This window comes from Emydura macquarii, unplaced genomic scaffold (assembly GCF_026122565.2).
Source record: "Emydura macquarii macquarii isolate MOO-44397 ecotype Brisbane River unplaced genomic scaffold, CSIRO-AGI_Emac_v2 contig_1043, whole genome shotgun sequence".
Classification (NCBI taxonomy): domain Eukaryota; kingdom Metazoa; phylum Chordata; order Testudines; family Chelidae; genus Emydura; species Emydura macquarii.
In genome coordinates, this window is record NW_027131180.1 from 17,898,219 (window position 1) to 17,916,105 (window position 17,887).

Genomic DNA, 17,887 nt, shown 5'->3' on the forward strand with positions numbered 1-17,887 from the left:
GTTCAGCCTCTGTAACTTGCTGGACTGATGAGTAACAAGTCTCAGCGACGTAACCGGCCCAGCATAAGTAGCTGGCTGGTCCAGCCACAAGGGAGAGGTCTCTGCAACATCATTGGGTCAGCATGTGGAGCTTGGTAGACTGCTCTATTTAGAGTCTCTAGTATCTTTGCCAAAGGGTGAGCTGAGATCAAAGCTTATGTTTTTCTGAGGACTTTAGCCCGGCAGCTTTAGCACGCTGTGCCCAAAGCAAGGCACAGGTCTTTAGTCTTGCCAATACCGAAGGCTCAAACATCATGAATCAAGTCCCCAAAGTGAGGGGATTTTTATTATATAGTGTGGTTTTTTTGTGTGGCCTTTGGCTTTCGAACTCCCCCTGCCCATCTCCAGTATGTCTGTGTGACAATTAGTGTTACCCAATACATTTAGGAGAGTGGGTAAGGGGATTTTGGCCCCTGTTGCTGAAACTGACCCCTACATCTACACAACCGCTCACCAGCAATTAATTCTACCCTCAATCTCCAGCTCAATCCTGCCCCCAGCTTCTGCATCAATCCTACTCCCCCATCCCCCAGCCTCACTTCTGCCTCTCCCGGGATTCTTCACCCATCTTCCCAGGCTGGGGGATAGGGAGGGAGGGAGTCACTGAGGAGGAGCCTCGTCTTGCCTGGCCCAATCATCTCAGACCCAGGCGTATCATTTTGGGTTAATTGAAATATTAGGAAGGAATGAGAGTCTCCAGGGTTGGGGCAGTGGGAGAAGGGGAGTGGAGGAGGCAGCAGAGCTAGAATAAGGGATCAGTAGTGATTGTTCATTTGTGGTGTGGGTTTTTTTCTTGATAGTTACTGGGGCCAAGACATATAGTAGGAAAGGAGTGTTCCAGCCTCTCCCAACCCTTTATGGATTAGGTTTGTAATGTATAGAGGTGGATTGAAAAAATGGCTTTAACCGGGTTTTTCCAAGAAATTGTCCATTCTGGAAATTTCATGCATCACTTTTCATTCCTCCACCCCCTTTTTGTTTGATCCAGTCATTTAAATAGATTTACATTTCAAAAGCGAGACAGGAAGAAAAAACAAAACATGAAACAATGTGTGAAAGTTTTCAAAAATTCATGATCAAATGAAACATGGGTTAGTTTGAACCGTACAAAAAATGAAAACAAGCTGAAATTTTTCATGAAACCTCATTTTTTTTTAACCCACTCTGGCAACATATTGTTATGCTGGAGGGCATGCTAGCTACCTTCCATTCAGCATAAATAAGGGAGCAATTAAATGCCCCTTTGTTAGTGATAACAGATCCATGGGGATTAATTGGATTGCAGCTATTGTGTGTCCGTGTGGATCAGAAGCAGAAAGGCTGTGGAGAAAGCAGACAGAAGAGCACTTTTAGTTTGGTGTTAGGAGGAAGCCAAGAGAGTTTTTGGGCAGAGTGCTAGCTGGAAAGAGTCTTGGAATGGTGAGCAAAGAAACTGCCTCCTGTTCTCAGTTCTTGTTGTGTTGAAGGAAACTGGACTTAACAAAGATGTATACAAACAGGATAGCTCCACAGAAAAACCTGACTGTCATGAGTTTCTTCTAAAGGAAACAATCAACAAGGCCTCAAATACTGGCTAACCGATTGAGCCAAAAGGGGTGACAGTATATTGAAAATCTGGTCATTGTAGGCTCCTGGATTCTTCAGGGCAAATCAGTGGTGGGGTCTCCCTTTTCACTTGGGGAGGAGGGACCACTAGAAGTGGCAGGCCTCTTCTCTTTCCCCTCCTCTTTCCTCCAGAGAGAATGAAGTCTTTGAAGAAAGAGAGGCAAAGATTTGAAGCCCTCTATGCTCTGCAGCCAGGCACCAACTCCTCTTGCTGCTCCCACTGTTACATCTTCTACCTACTGTAGGCCTTGCTGGAGCCCTAGGCGTAACTAACTGTGAAATGAAGGCTGTGAACCAGATTAGGCCTGACCTTGGCAAAACCACCTCACTACATATTAGCTAACATCAAATAAGCACATTCCTGACCTGAGAGGATGGTACAGAAACATCTAGGAGTTCTCAAGTAATAGCTTAAACACATCCCTAGGAGACCCCGAGTAAGATAAGGATGGAATGACAGGATAATAGATTGGGACTTTTGTTCAAACTAGCAGGTACAAGCATAAGGGTGGTAACTAACCATGTCAGGAGTGTAATACGTTACTTGTTCGTATCAATGTATAAAAGGGGAAGTTATGGACGGGGCACCTTTGTTGAAAGTAGGGCTCCAGTAAGACCTACACCTGCTATATCCTCATTTCACCAGCCTGTGAAGTAATAAGAGGAGCAGCTGTTCTGTGGGAGTTAAAATGCCTTCATAAGGAATGAAGGTAGAGCTTTTCCTACTTCTTTCAGTGGAAGAGGAAGAACTGTGCTCCACACTTTTTTAAACACTGTCAGTAGCAGGGTTACCTTCTGACTAAGCCAGCCTTAAAAAGAAATTCCTGACCATTAACTCTTCACTATGCCCAGGATTGGGTTCCTTTTCCTCAGTTTGGGGGTTTCCTAAATTGTAATAATTATCTCCCCTTGGGGTAGCTCAGCACTAAAAGTTAATTAACTCCCTCTGTGTCCATGCTGGATTTGGTATTGAGAATCTGTACCTTGTCATATGGCCACATGATGAAGCTTGGTTCTTCTCCTACAGCCAGCCTGTGTAAGGGAAGAACAACATGGCACTTCCTGTACTGGGCAAAAACTGAAATTCATTTTTAAAATCATCAATGAGTGTTACACACACAAAATCAGTCTGTTATGCATCTGATTATACTTTTTTGGCCAGTATATTACAGATTGCCATATGGCCCAATTAAAAAAAAAATCATTGTGTATGTGCTGTCTCTCATAATATATATGAAGATGGGTAAATAACGCTGATTAAATCACTCTAAAACATATATGAAACAGCCTTACAGATTAGTTAATTGGAGGAAGCTGGCCAAGTCTTTAGATTTTTGGCTGACTGCTAACAAGTCAAAGAGGATGTTTCACAAGGATGTTGATAACATACTTCCACTCTGTGCATTGCTTGTGCTGTAAAAACACTTCTTGTGCCTATGGATTTTCTTATCCTTTGAAGTAACCAGAGTCTATGTGTGGCTTCATCATTTCCAAGACAACAGGGAAAACTAGCAACAACAGAATACCTTTTTTGCTGATGTTGTGAAGGCAATAGAAGCTGAATGAATGATTGGATGAAATTTCTCCCAGGTGCAAATCTCTGACTTTAGTCAAGCTGAATTTGGCCTATTGTATATCAGGATTGCATTCAGAAGTTGAGAAAGAAAGTGGGTAACAGAAGGCTGAGTTATTTATGTGATATTCTCTGGAAAGCTATTGTAAACAATATAGAAAAAGCATAAACTATTCCCTATGGGACATGAAAAGTGCTTTAGCTTACTTTCCAGGTGCCTGAAGATTAGAACACAGAAAGCTTTGCATAGCACTCCTATCCAGAAAGAAATATTGAATACACTGCTTTTCTATTTCTTTTTCATGTAGTTGTAGCCTAAAGGATTTCTCCAGCCAATATACTGTCTCTATTTATTTTATAGAAGTTAAGTGTTTACTGAGAGAGGTATAAGGCCTTTTATATGCTAAAACAGCAATTTCCTGCTACAACTCTTATAGAGCTACTAAATCAATGTCAATAAAACATCTATACTAAACAGTATAGTTTATAGTTTAATCTTAAAAAAAAAAAAAAAAAGAGGGTCATGACTCCATAGTTAAGTGAGTTCCATTTTACACTTAAATCAGGGATTCAGCCTCTGTTTTGTAAAAATACAGCACCTCAAACTAGCAGCCCTTACTCTTTGTGTACAGAATAAATTTTCTGAGAATTTACAAACAAGTCTGTTAATTAGAGTTAATATTAATTAAAACTAAAATTAATTACAAATAAAAAACCTTTAAGAAGTTTACCATGTTTCTTCATACCAAATGATCACAACAATGGAATAATGCAGGCACTTCAAAATTTCCATATAACTAAAATTAATTGAAATCTTGTGCATATGCTATATTAAATATATCTGAAGAAATTAGGTTTTCAAGAAGCTAACTCAGGGGCTGTTCTGTCTGACTGGAGAATTGCTAACATAGTTCCTATTTATAAAAAAGGGAAAAAAGTGATCTGGGTAACAACAAGCATGTTAGTTTGACCTCAGTAGTATGCAAGGTCTTGGAAAAAAATTTGAAAGAGAAAGTAGTTAAGGACATTGAGATTAATGGTAATTGAGATAAAATACAACATGACTTTACAAAAGGTAGATTGTGCCAGATCAACCTGATTTCCTTTTTCGAGGAGATAACAGACTTTTTAGACAAAGGGAATGCAGTTGATCTAATTTACCTAGATTTCAGTAAGGCATTTGCTACCGTTCCACATGGGGAATTATTAGTTAAATTGGAAAAGATGGGGATTAATATGAAAATTGAAAGGTGGATAAGGAACTGGTTAAAGGAGAGACTACAACAGGTCATACTGAAAGGTGAACTGTCAGGCTGGAGAGAGGTTACTAGTGGAGTTCCTCAGGGATTGGTCTTGGGACTGATCTTATTTAACCTCTCTATTACTGACCTTGGCACAAAAAGTGGGAAAGTGCTAATAAAGTTTGTGGATGACACAAAGTTGGGAGATATTGCAATACAGAGAAGGATCAGGATATCATACAGGAAGATCTGGATGACGTAAACTGAAGTAATAGAAATAGGATGAAATTTAATAATGGAAAGTACAAGGTCATGCGTTTAGGGACTAATATGAATTTCTGCTATAAGCTGGAGACGCATCAGTTGGAAGTGACAGAGGAGGAGAAAGACCTGGGCATATTGATTGATCACAGGATGACTATGAGCCGCCAATGTGATGCGTCCGTGGAAAAAAAGCTAATGCGGTCCTTGGATGTATCAGACGAGGTATTTCCAGTAGAGATAGGGCAGTATTAGTACCGTTATACAAGGTGCTGGTGAGACCTCACCTGGAATACTGTGTGCAGTTCTGGTCTCCCCATATTTAAGAAAGATGTTTTCAAACTGGAACAGGTGCAGAGAAGGGCTACTAAGATGATCTGAGAAGTGGAAAACCTGCCTTTATGAGAGGAGAATCAAAGAGCTTGGCTTGTTTAGCCTAACCAAAAGACAGCTGAGGGGAGATACGATTGCTCTCTATAAATACATCAGAGGGATAAATACCAGGGAGGGAGGGAAAGGAATTATTTAAATTCAGCACCAATGTGGACACAAGAACTAATGGATATAAACTGGCCATCAGGAAGTTTAGACTTGAAATTAGACACAGGTTTCTAACCATCAGAGGAGTGAAGTTCTGGAATAGCCTTCCAAGAGGTGCAGTGGGGGCAAAAAACCTAGCTGGCTTCAAAATGGAGCTTGATAAATTTATGGAGGGGATGGTATGCTGGGACAGCCTAATTTGGCAATTGACTGATCTTTGATCGCTGGTGGTAGATATGCCAATGGCCTGTGAAGGGATGTTAGGTAAAGTGGTTTCTGAGTTATTACAGATAATTCTTTCTTGGGTGTCTGGCTGGTGAGTCTTACCCACATGTTCAGGGTTTAACTGATAGCCATATTGGGGGTTGGGAAGGAATTTTCCCCTAGGGCAGATTGGCAAAGGCTCTGGGGGGTTTTCACCTTCGTCTGTGGTATGGGGCATGGCTCAATTGTTGGTGGATTCTCTGTACCTTAAAGTCTTTAAACCATGATTTGAGGACTTTAATAAGTCAGTCATAGGTCAGAGTTCTCTGACAGGAGTGGATGGGTGAGATTCTCTGGCTTATGTTGTGCAGGAGATCAGACTAGATGGTCATATTGGTCCCTTCTGATCTAGAGTCTATTAATTGTTATGATTAAAGTAACCTGAGCCTACCTGTCGCTTATATAAAGTGTGCCATTGTGACATCAGAAATAACTCAACCAATTACCACACTTCCTTTACAGTGAATTTATGTGCTATTGGTTGTAATGACTCAGCATCATGAGGAAGACTGGGCACCTATCAAGAACTCTCACTGGTAGGTTGTGGCCCCAGCTATCACTGCTTTTTAAAAATCCTATGGGCATGAGTGCTTGAAAGACCTTCCATGGCATAGCTGCTTCAGCTTCACCATGTATTGAAGTAGCACCACTAGGTCCTTAAAGTACAGAGACATTGGGAGTAATGGACTGGGCCTGCCTGATCTCCCCTTCACATAGTGCCAGTGCTACTAACCCTCTCTAAACCAGTAAAGGTTGCGAATTAAGGGCTATGTAGCTTTGGTTACTCTCCACTGCTTGAGTGGCACAAAGCTGTGGCAAACCCAGGTAAAACAGCTGGTGCGCTCTGATTGTATTGGTTGGTGTACCAGTAAATCTGATCTTAAAATACAGAAGAGATGATTTAAAGTTCATGTCTAATTATCTGAAGTTATTTAGTATCACGAGGTAGCATTCTCTTTGGGTTTCTTCAATGTTTGTATGAATTTAATCATTTTAAAAGCTAAAGAAATTCTGAGATTTAATAAAACCCACAACACTATGTTAAGATGGATTTAAGGGTGAGACTAGATGTCAGTAATTTTAAGGTAAAAAAAAAAAAGTTCTAGGGATGTTGTAGTTATCCCAAAAACAAGCATTATAAACCCAGAATATTGAATTAAAATTACACTTAAAAGAAATCCAAATATGCTAAGAAACCAAAACAACTTTTACTCTGCTTGTCAAGAACGAGGGCCTGCAGTGGAGCCTGGCAGTTAACTAGCTCAGACTCCAGGTAGATTAATGAACAACAGATGAGCCACAGCAGAACTGCCTGATTGGTCAAAGGGAACTAGCAGCTGTGCTCTCAAACTCAGCAGCAGGAGCAGGTTATAGGATGATTAAACACTTACACCAACAACTGTGATCGCTCCTGTATCTGGTTGGTTCCCAGCCTTACTCCGGCCCTGCTCTGGCTTCTGGTTCTGGCTGTGACCTTTAGCTCTGGTTAATAGTGTTTGATTCAGGCTCTAACCACTAGGTCAGACTACCCACATCCCATTTGCTGGTACTGGACTGTGATGCCACAAAGGGGAGGGAGGTGGAATGTGGAAAAAAAAATTGTCTTTCAGAAAAGTCAGTTTATTGTAACTTGATTTACAAACATGAAAATGCTTAATCCTTTGGTTATTGCATGCCAGTTTTAAGTGAGAATTATTTATGCAGGAAACCTAAAATGCTATGGGATTAAGTCCTTTATTAGTAGAAACGACTTTCTATAAACTTTAACTTCATGATCTTTTATTTGTGATTTACATAAACTTTCAACAACAAAAGATAGGGAGGAGGGGAAACAGTTTGATTGGTGTGGTGATTTTGGAGTTAAAATAAATGATACATCTCAAGTGACAAGTGCCTTGCTTTGTCCTGATTTAGGAAAGTATCTCTATTCTCTAAACCAGTAGTTCTCAATCTATTTACCTTTGTGGGGCACATATGCAGTTCTCTAGGTTATGTGGGCCACATCCACATAATATATATACCACCTGAAAGGCCCTGAGGATGTCACATGGGCCACAGCTGTGTGCTGCTTATGGCACACAGGTTGAGAACCACTGCTCTAGACACATGCGTGAATCAAGCCCTCAGTGCACACCTTACAAGATATGCACCACATGCCTATATTAGCTACCACTTACATGCACTACCTCCTTTCATTCCAAACACTCATTAAAAGTATTTTTAAAAGGAAACAGCAAACTTAGTGGCAGATCCTAAACTAAACCCTGGGTCTTTTTGTACCACAGCTATATTAGGTCAGTGGGCCTCCTGCTCAAGCCATTGCATTTCTGTCTGTTATCACATGGGAAAAATGTGGTTAGTAATAATGCTTTTTGCTGGCATAGTGCATTTTCTTTCACAGGTCTCAAAGCATGTTCCGCAGGAGGGTAAGCATTACTCTGCTTATTTTGCATCTGGTCTAGCTGAGTGCAGAAAGGCCTTGAAACAATTGTAGGAGAGACACTGTGGTTTAGTAGATAAGATACGGGTCTACCTTCATTCAGGATTTGATGACAGGCTCTTATTTCCACCACACTATTTCACTAGGCAAATGAGCTCACAAATGTAATTTTCCCTACATTCCCACAGCAAGGAGTTTTAAAGGAGCATGGATTGGGATTGGTATTGGTCTCCTTAAAATTAGAAATTCCCACTGTAATTTTCTGCCAGGGGCCAATGGCAGGAGCAAGGGCCAGGTCCTTTTCTGGAATAAATAAAAGAATGGCTAGAGTCCCTGCACAGAGCTCCTACTTACCAATTACTCCTACTCAGGGTAATTATAATATAATCTCCCTGCTCACGTCTTCAGCTAGTTCTGCCTCACTCACAAGCACTCAGAGTCCTTGGGAATGTTGAACCATAAGTACCTTTTATGTGGGGGGAGAAAAATATGAACAAAAGAAAAGAGTCACCATGTATATAGATTTACATACACTGACTGGGTTTGGCTCAATTTGTGGTATCAGGCATATTACCAACATCATAGCTCTAAATATTAATTGTCTGGCCTGTTGAACTCCTAGTCACAAAACACCCACTCACAGGTCCAAGTAGACTCACTAGTAGTTAGGGATGTAAGTAGGCACTCTCCTCTGCCTGATTGCTCCGGTCCCAAGAAATCTTTGCACCACCAGGTCCTACTTTGATGTGCAGTTATCTAGTTCAGTTCCACGCTGTCATCTCTGCTCGTCTCATCTTTTCTCACTGCCAATTCAACTTGGTCCAGTCACACAGAACCACTCTATGCAGAATTCAGAATACATAGGTGGGGAACCCTGAACACACAGGATTCTACTCCATGCTATAGAGGTCCTGGTCCCAAGGACAGAGCCCTCTAGCTTATTTTGTTGAACTTGAGTTCTGTTCCCAAAGTATTTTACTGCCTGTGAAGCCAAGCTGACTCACTTAATCCAGGATATATCTTATAAAATTTCTGTGTCTTTTCATGAATACAGATACAGTACCAGACTATTATTCTTTATACAATCAAAACAAATTCCAACTAAAGCAACAAAACACACCATCTGGAACTCTGGGTAAGCAATATTAGATTATGTAAATGAGGCTGGCCAGTGCTGTTTACACACCCTCCTACGCTCCCCTACAGAGTGGATACATTTTGCTGTCCTTCCACTTTGTCTCCGGTATTGTGAGCCAATGGGGTACTGAAACAAGCAGTAATCCTTCTCTATAGAAACAGTATCATTTTAAAGTTAGAGAAAGGAACAGAAGGTCAGAAGAGCTTGGTTCTATTCCGGACTCCCTGTCTGATGTTGGGCAAGTCATTTTAACCTCTCCGGGTGCAGTCCTGGCCCTGCTGAAGTCAAAGGCAAAACTCTCATTGACTTCAATTAGGCTGGGATTTCACTCACCAATTTTTATTTCCTCATGTGTAAAATGCAGATAACATCCACTTCTGTATGGTGCTTTGAGATTCCTTGATGAAAGGCACTATGTAAGTATTAATATTAGTAGAACTATACGTGCTTAGGAGAGCAGAAGTCTTACATTTCAATTCTTAGCCTGCCCACAGGAATGCAGCAGATAGCACAGAGAATGAACAGGATGACAAGCACATGATATCAGAGTAATGCATTTTCCCAGGTCTGTTGATATGTAGGTTGCCTAGCAGAGAAATCTGTGGTTTGAGCCAAATGACTGGTTTCTTTCTTTTACATGTTATTTATGGAATAAAATTTGGATCTTTGCAGCACGTAAAAGGACAGAAATGTTAATCAAATATACATGTGTTTGTAATGCACATCAAAAATAAAATAGTCCTTTTGGTTTAAGTACAGAAATGTGTATACATCTATTTAAACAAGAGTATTTAAATACAAACTGGATCTCTGCCAGAAATGGAAAGAGAAAGGAGGGGAAAAATAATTTTCAGGATCACAAGTAACAGTATCTGCTTGCTTAGAAGAGGAAGCTGTTACAGCTACTCTAACATTTGCTGCTTTAAGAAAATAAAAACACATATTGATTGTGTGATGCAGAATGACCTACAACAGTCCACACGACAGCTCAGGAGCAAGATAACTAATGTTAAGATTTTGTCTTGGTTATTTTTAGTAAAAAAGTCGTGGGCAGTAAACAAAAATTCACAGAACCATGACCTGTCTCTGACTTTTACTAAAAATAACCATGACAAAATGGGGCTGATGGGGATGAGAGCCCAAGCCCTACTGGAGGACAGGAGTAGAGGTAGGGGTTGGGATCTAGCACCTCTTGGAGGCTCAGAGCTACACCGCAGGGGTCACCTGCCCCCCCACGGCAACTTGGAGCTACAGGGGCTGGCTGAGCTCCGGGCTCCTTCCAGCAACCACAGTGGCAGGGAACTCCAGATTCCCCCTGCCACCTGTGGTGGCTGGGAGCTGCCGGGTCTCAGCTCGGAGCACTGGGCTCTCCCTGCAGCGGCTCCGAATCATGGGACCCCTGCCGCCTGCTGGCAGCGGCTCCAAACTATAGGGCCCCTGCCGCTCAACCTAGCTCACAGCAATGGGGCCCCCATGGCTTCAAGCCACGGAGTTCATGCCACCAGGTCATGGAGTGGACGCTGAAAAGGATAATTTCACTGATGTCTCTGGAAGTCATGGAATCCATAACTTCCGTGACCTCCATGACAAAGTCTTATCCTTAAAGATAGCCTATTAAGATTAGGATTTATGAGTTGTCATGGTGACACCATGTGTCTGAAAACAACACTTCAAAAAGCCCCATATTCACCAATGTCTTGTCATTAGGAGATGTTCTGTACAAGGTACACCTTGTGTCATGGCACTAATCTGCTAAACATTAATATCTTGTCAGATTGTATGTGCTATCAAAGCATGTGAAGTTATGAAACATTGTTGAACATGTTGCAAGGTGGGAAACGCTCACAAACAGCCTTTCAGGCACAACAGTGGAGTGGCCAGACAGCGTTAATGGCTCTCCCTCATCCATTCAAAAATAGATTCCACTAACAGAGATTGTTTACAGTGAAGGCTTCACCGTAGGAAGCAGTTCACAGTGGGGCTTGACTGTGCAATGAGGACTGCCCCACAGGTCACAAGCCCAATTGTTCTAGCAAGCTGAAAGACTATAAAAGGGGGAACGTGACAACATCACTTGGCTTCACTCCTATACAGCTGAACACCTGAACCGTCATCTGGAAGATGAAAGGACTTTGAAAGGGGGGAGGGGAGTCCCAGGCAGGGAAGGTTGCCCAGACTGTGTTTAAGAAACCGCTTGTACCAGCTAACAAGGGTGAGACATTGCTACTTCAAAATCTTGTTAGTGTGTAGAATTAAGCCTGCAATCTTATGTTTATTTCATTTGGTAACTTCTTTTAATCTTTACACTTGCCACTTTAACTACAGAAAAATAGATTTTAAGTGATTAATAAACTTGTTTAATGGGAAGAGAAATAATGGAAAAATAACATTACCAGTGGGGTTTGAGTGAAGTGTTTAGACAAACCGCTCAGTAACAAAAACTGGTGCATGTTCCTTCCACTCTGAGGGAAGGGTGGACTGGATAATAATCTCCAGTGGTCAGGCTTTTTGACCAGGAAAGATGGTATAGTTCTGTGGTCCTGGGCTGAGGAGCCAGCTGGAGTTTCTCTATTGTTGGTTCGTAAGTTCCTGGAAAGTGTTCAGTGAACTGAGCTGAGTGTGGTCCCTGCCTGTGGAGGGCTGTGTAAGTGCAATGCCTGCCAGGGGTTTGTGGCTTGTGACAGTATCACAGTGTGAGAGAGAGAGTGCAAACAAGTCAGACAGAGGTGTAGGAGGTTGGGGCTACCCTCCCTGTTCATTTGGGAGGGAGGCCACACCCCGTCTCTGATGAACTTAAAGAGACGGGCTCAAAAATGGGGAATTAGCTGTCTCAGGGCTCTAGCCCTCAGGCAGGGCAGGGCAAGTAAGCAATCTATCGCCCCTGGCCCTCGGGCAGGGGGCAGAGCTGGCAAGCAGTCTATGGGCTCAGGCCCCTCAGGTCGGGGGCAGAGGGCTAGGCAGTCCATGGCCACAGGCAGGGCAGGGCAAATAAGCAGTATATGGCCCAGGCCCTCAGACAGGGCAGGGGTGAGCAAGCAGGCCTCCTGGCCTACCGTGGGCTAGCCACCAGGAGGGGCTGCAAGGGGATACAGGCCCACCTGACTCCACCATGTCCCAACCTAGGGCCCTAATAGTGGCGGAAGGTTCTGCCACTGGGTCAGCGGGGTCCCATCTGAAGCATGCTGACCAAGTATCAGGCCACAACACAATCCGACTATTGCCTGCTTTCCCTGGGTTACTTCCTACCACTTCATCATAGGGGACCAGGCTTTTGGGGTCATCATTAGTCTCCATGAGGTAGACAAATAGCGGCAGCCCCAGCAGTTCCTCGGCATTCCAGGCAGCAGGCTATTTCTCCTCAGTCTTGATGCTGTAGCACTCAGGCTCCTGCTCTAGTGGTCCTATTTGGGTTCCCGTATGCAAAGCCCCTCCCAGAGCCTAAGGGGAGGACCTACTAATCCCAGGATTCAATTAAATTCAGGGGTCAACAAATGAGGAAACAGGAGCAAGCATGAAGGTCAAAAAGTTAAACGGAGGAAACCTGAGGGGGACACTGAGCAGAGAAGCCTGGAAGGCACCCACTGCTCCTTGAAGGTATCTAAGGAGCCAGCAGACGCGGCCCAGAGGAACTCTGCTCAGATGCGTGATTGGACAGAGGAATGGAAATAGGCCCCACATTCACAGAGCATCCCCTCAGCCAATGTCCTTTCCCTGGTGTTGTAAATGGCTACCTTGGCCAGTGCTAGGATTGCATCCCTTATTATAAAAATAAGCCCATGTCAGGGGTGGGTGAGGTTTCAGATTCCCATTACAAAGCTTGTTGGTGTTTTAGATCTAGGGCTGTGGTTTAGGTTTGTCTTCAGTAGAAACTAAACAGTACTGGCACTGTACAGTCAATGAGAGGAATCGAGGGATCAAATTTCACAGTTCCAGGTCTGATTTTGGCTTATGGTTCAGCTCTAGATCCCATTTATCTGAACCCTCAAGGTACAGAGATTTTGGATAAATGGTTATGATTTGGGTTGGTCTGTGGGCAATATGTGCAATTAGCACATATTTTAAATGAGGGTGGTGGAAATTAGGCTCCTAAATAAAAATGTCTTGATTTTTAAAGGTCTTAAGCACCCACAAATCCCACTGCAATCAATGCACTACATGGTTCTTAGTACTATCCTATGTCTCAGTGCCATGTACGATGATGTAAGAGAAACACATCTGAACTAAACGTTCTTGATAGGCTTATAACAAAGGGAGCATCAGTAAAACAAAGGTACAGTGACAAAGTCTACTCCCTGAACACTAGTGAGCTAGAGCGAGTGCCAGGGAAATATCCATCAGACAAATCACTGATGTTCTATACTTGTTTGATAGGAAGTTTTACATAATACTGAAATATGTACTACCCGGTAACACAGGCTTAGATCCTCAAAGGTACATAGGCTTTACGATACAGAATGGAGCAATGCCTAACTGTCTAGAGGAATCCTCAGCCCTGAAATAGCCATCCAGACTCCCCCTACGATGCATGGGAAGAGTTAGGCACCTAAAAAGAGGGATCCTCAGAATCCGGCAAGCTGAGTGGATAGCTGCCTACGTTAGCAAGACGTGAAATGCAAAGGGGTGGGGGACTTAGGCACCCAACTGGCTGACCTGATGCACCTGGTTGATGGGCCAGAGACTGATGCCATCCACCACTTGGGATCCTTAGTTGCAAACCCTCTCCTGGAGTTGGGCACCTAACTCAGGTCAGCTGCTTATGCAGCCCATGGAGCAGCAACCAAAACCATCTCTCTCTCCTGCTCATGCTTGATACTTGTCTCATGCTTGCCCAGTGCAGGGCAAAGGCCTGGTATTATTTTCTGTAAAAAACAGCATGCATGCTAATCCTGCTAACTATATAATGGAAGGTTTTGAATTTAACAAAACAAACCAGTCCTGCTAAGAAACGATAAGGTTATAAGTAGCCACACCTAAAGAACTAGAAACACTCTTGCTACCCCAGCCATTCAAAAATCTTGAGTCAGGCCTCCAAAAGAAATCCTGAGATTTGCTTATAAATCATGAGATTTTTTTTAAAAAACTAACTTGGAGTTCCTTTTATTCATGCTTGTGGTTTCTGATCCTTTAGGGTGTACTTGGGCCACATTTTGAAGCTTTGCTTCACAACCATGAGATTTTTTTTTTTTTTTAATGAAAGCTGAGATTGTCATGGAAGCACTTCTCTTCAGGAGCTGCCTCTTTAAGAAAAGCAATAACTGTCACAAGACTCACAATAAATAATGAGAGTTGGGAATATTGAAAAGTTATGTTTCACTTTAATAAAAAAGTGACATTCAACTGAAAAGACTGAGTGTGTTTGTTCTACATAAAGCTGAGCAAAGTGTGATATTTCTACCCCTCTGCCTCTTTACAGTCTGGAATCTACATCGAGATTAGATGCACAGATGTGGGGAGGAGGAAGTGCTAACATGCAAGGATTTAAGTTTATTGTAATACTTACAGTGATCTGTGTCTTCTTGAAAGACAATTGTGGTGGGATATGCTTCCATGCCAGCCAAGAAGGGGTTAATGAGTGCCTCTGACCACAGTCAGCTCCAATCCAGTGCACCCTTGAGACCTGCTGCACCTGGAGAAACGCAGCTTCCTAAAAGGAAGGATTCCAGCTTACTAAGAAACAGTACTCAGAGGAAAGCAGAGCTAGATCACAGGGTAGGGTATGCTAATGCTGTTGAAGATACTCTGTTGCCTAACCTGCCTTCCTGGATAAATAGATGGATCTTCTTTACGTTAGTTTGTTTTTCTTCAGTGCCTAGAAATCTCTACTTTAGCCTGTCAAGGGGTTAGAAATGTAGCCCTGTGTCAGAAACATTTGACCTGTTGCCCCTCTAAGGAGAGAGGGGTGACCCCACACTATGAGTGCTCAACCGTGCCTCTTTCATTTGGATTATTATTAACCACAAGAAAGGGGAAGAATTGCATGCCTGATACTTGTTGGGGGAGAGATATAGCCCCTTTCTAGGCTGACTGTATAGCAGCCTCTGCTGCCAAAGGAAACTGCTGGGGACAGAGGAACTGCCAGTACCCTTACCAAGGGGGTGTTTTAAAGGTAAGCCCTGTGACAGCATTAATAGTGACTACAGCTGGTGACTCCAGAGAATGCTCAAGACACTGTGGTGCATTCTGTGAAATATCTTTGCCTTTTTTTCATCCTAAAAAGTTCAAATGCTGTGGAATGGCTGTGAATGTTGCACTGCACAAAGCAGTGCTTTAGGAAGGGCTTTATGCTGAAAACTGACTCATAACTGAGGAGCCTGTGTTGACAAATGAATCAAACTGTCTTAAACACTGAATTTCTCTTTTAAAAAAAAAAAAAGCTTTGGCAATCTCTGTTAAAGTGTCTTTACAATTTACGTGCCGGGAGTAGTTCAGTTGACTTCTGCATCTAAAGTTTGTCATGCTATAGATAACATTGAATTGAACACTTGTAAGTAGTTATTTCGTTGCTGATCCTGCCAATGCTTATGCAGGAGACTGACTTTAAACCCACGTAAGTCCACTGAGGTGTCAGATCAAAGCACTGTTGTGCTAAAGTTAAGTATTGGCAGGTTTTGCAGTATTGAGCCTTATGCACAAAAATCTCCCAATGAATCAGCTCTTTTCCCTTCTTCTCTCTCTTTTTCCCCTGCCCCCAAAACAAAACAAAAACAGAAAAAGCTGTAATGGTCAATTTCCATGTATGAACAGTTGCTTTAACAGGAGTGTGATTAGATGTGTCCCACTATGATAGCGTAGGTTTTCACTGAAATGTTCTTAGTGGCTCTATTGATATTGCCTTTTTTATAGGTGGGTTAACAGGTGCAGAGAAAGTTTTTCCCATGGTCCCACAGCATGTCAGTGATAAAGCCGGGCATGAAGAGGGCTGTGAGCTTTTGCAGGCTGTATAATGTTGTGCTAAGAAGTGCTAATGGTTGGTACCATGGGAGTCTTGGATCCAGTGTCCATCATAGATCCCACGAAAGACAATGACTGGGCCGTGCGCTCTTTTTTTCCTCAACAGAAGGAGCTGTTGTTTCCCACCATCAGCAGTTTTACTCCAGAGGTCTGTATGGTGTGGGGCTATCTCCTGAGGTGTTAAGGTGCACGACAGGTCAGAATTAAGACATGGACTAAGTGGTTTCCCTGGTTGCAGACATAGTGGCTTAGATCAGTTGCAAGCTGCCTGCATTGGAGGTAGAAAGCCAGGAGGAGGAGTTGATTGTGACCCTAATAGGAAGCAGAAGTACATAGAGTATCGAGCTTTCTGGAGTGCAGACTTGAGGATTTCTGGGCAAAGAAGCTCCCTGCTTTGTGTATGTTCATAAATAAGATAACACCAAGAATGCCTTGTGTGTATCACAGTCCTTGATGCCTCACTTAACCCTACAATATCTGGAATGCTGGTCAACTGCTCAGGCCAAAAGGGCAACAATACTTGGTTTTATTTATTTATTTTACTAGCTTTAGGAGTTTGAATCTCTGGCAAACAGCTCACTGCAGCTCTAAGGTGCAGTAAAAAGCCAGTCCATGAAGTTTACCCAAGGTAGTGGTCCTCAAACTGTGGAGCATGCCTCCAGGGGTGTGAAGAGGAACATATGGGGGTGGTGTGCAGTGGGGCCTGGGTCAGCCCCCATGGGGGGCAGGGATGGAGCACCCCCAGCCCCTACTAAGCCAACTGTGCAGAAGTTGGGGGTGCAGGCAGATTCCATTAGTGGTAAAGGGGGGATATGACAGGAAAAGTGTGGGCACCATTGACCTAAGGGCTGTGACTCATGGTTGCTTGGACAGGCACAGCACTAAGGGCCTGTGAATTAGGTCTATTGTGAGAAATTGCATTTCACTAATTACAAAAGCAAAACTAAAACAAATTGACAAGGAAGAGAAATACCCATCCGGGTTGTGCAGAACTTATTGATTGTTCTTCTGCTGTAACATTGTTGGCCAAAACAGCTTTGTGGTGCTACTTTAACTCCTTGTGCACTAATACTACATGTCTATCTAAGGTACTCTTGTGGCTCCTCTCACCATAGTTTCAGAGTGCCTCACAATCTTTAATGTAGTCCTCCTCAACATCTGTGAGGTAAGGCGGAGCTATTGTCCCATCCTACAGGGGAAGAAAGGAAGAGATTGAGGAACAGGGAGGCTAAGACCACATCTATACAGTTGGTGTACTAGACTGACAGTGTTTCAGGTGTGGTGATCACTTACACCAGCAAAACTGCATGTTTGCTGGCATAGCTTATTCCAGCCCCCAGGGTGAAATACTCTTGTAAAGTAGAGTACTCACCATGAATGCATCCCTTGTGTTAAAGTGGGATGTTGCAAGGGGTTTTCCCATCTCTGGCGTTCCCTGCAGGCCACTTGTGTCTGTGTACCACTCACTTCTAGGGTCTTCTGTGGCCTGGCCCCTTGACTAGTCATATTAAATTTCAAAACTCCCTTGTGGAGTAACACAAGTCCAGATAATCCTCTAAACTAAAAAGTCTTCCACCTTTCTGGGCACCACTGAAATGCTCTTAAGCACCTGGTGGGGAGATGGAGGTAGGGTCGGTATCTTGTTCCTGTGGGTTCCTCCTTGTAGAACCCTTTGTTGAGCTCCCTCACTCTGCTTGTAAGACCCACGTGACTAGCAGCTCATCACCTAGCTCTCTCCTCCCCCTCCCTACCGCCTCCTGGTTGCTAATTCAGATTTTTTTCCCTTCTCTAGTGAGGATGGGGATGCACCCCATTACAAAGCTATATCGCAAATA

General features: G+C 43.1%; 1 long non-coding RNA gene across 1 annotated transcript; it reads right to left on the reverse strand.

Annotated features, from left to right (window-relative positions):
* Nucleotides 1–1,115: 1,115 nt before the first annotated feature.
* Nucleotides 1,116–3,225, reverse strand: LOC137151107 (uncharacterized). Its single transcript, XR_010919179.1, has 3 exons — nucleotides 3,171–3,225; nucleotides 2,628–2,676; nucleotides 1,116–1,359 (listed from the first exon to the last, which is right to left on the reverse strand). It is a non-coding gene; the product is annotated as an uncharacterized lncRNA (long non-coding RNA).
* Between the last annotated feature and the right edge of the window lie 14,662 nt (nucleotides 3,226–17,887).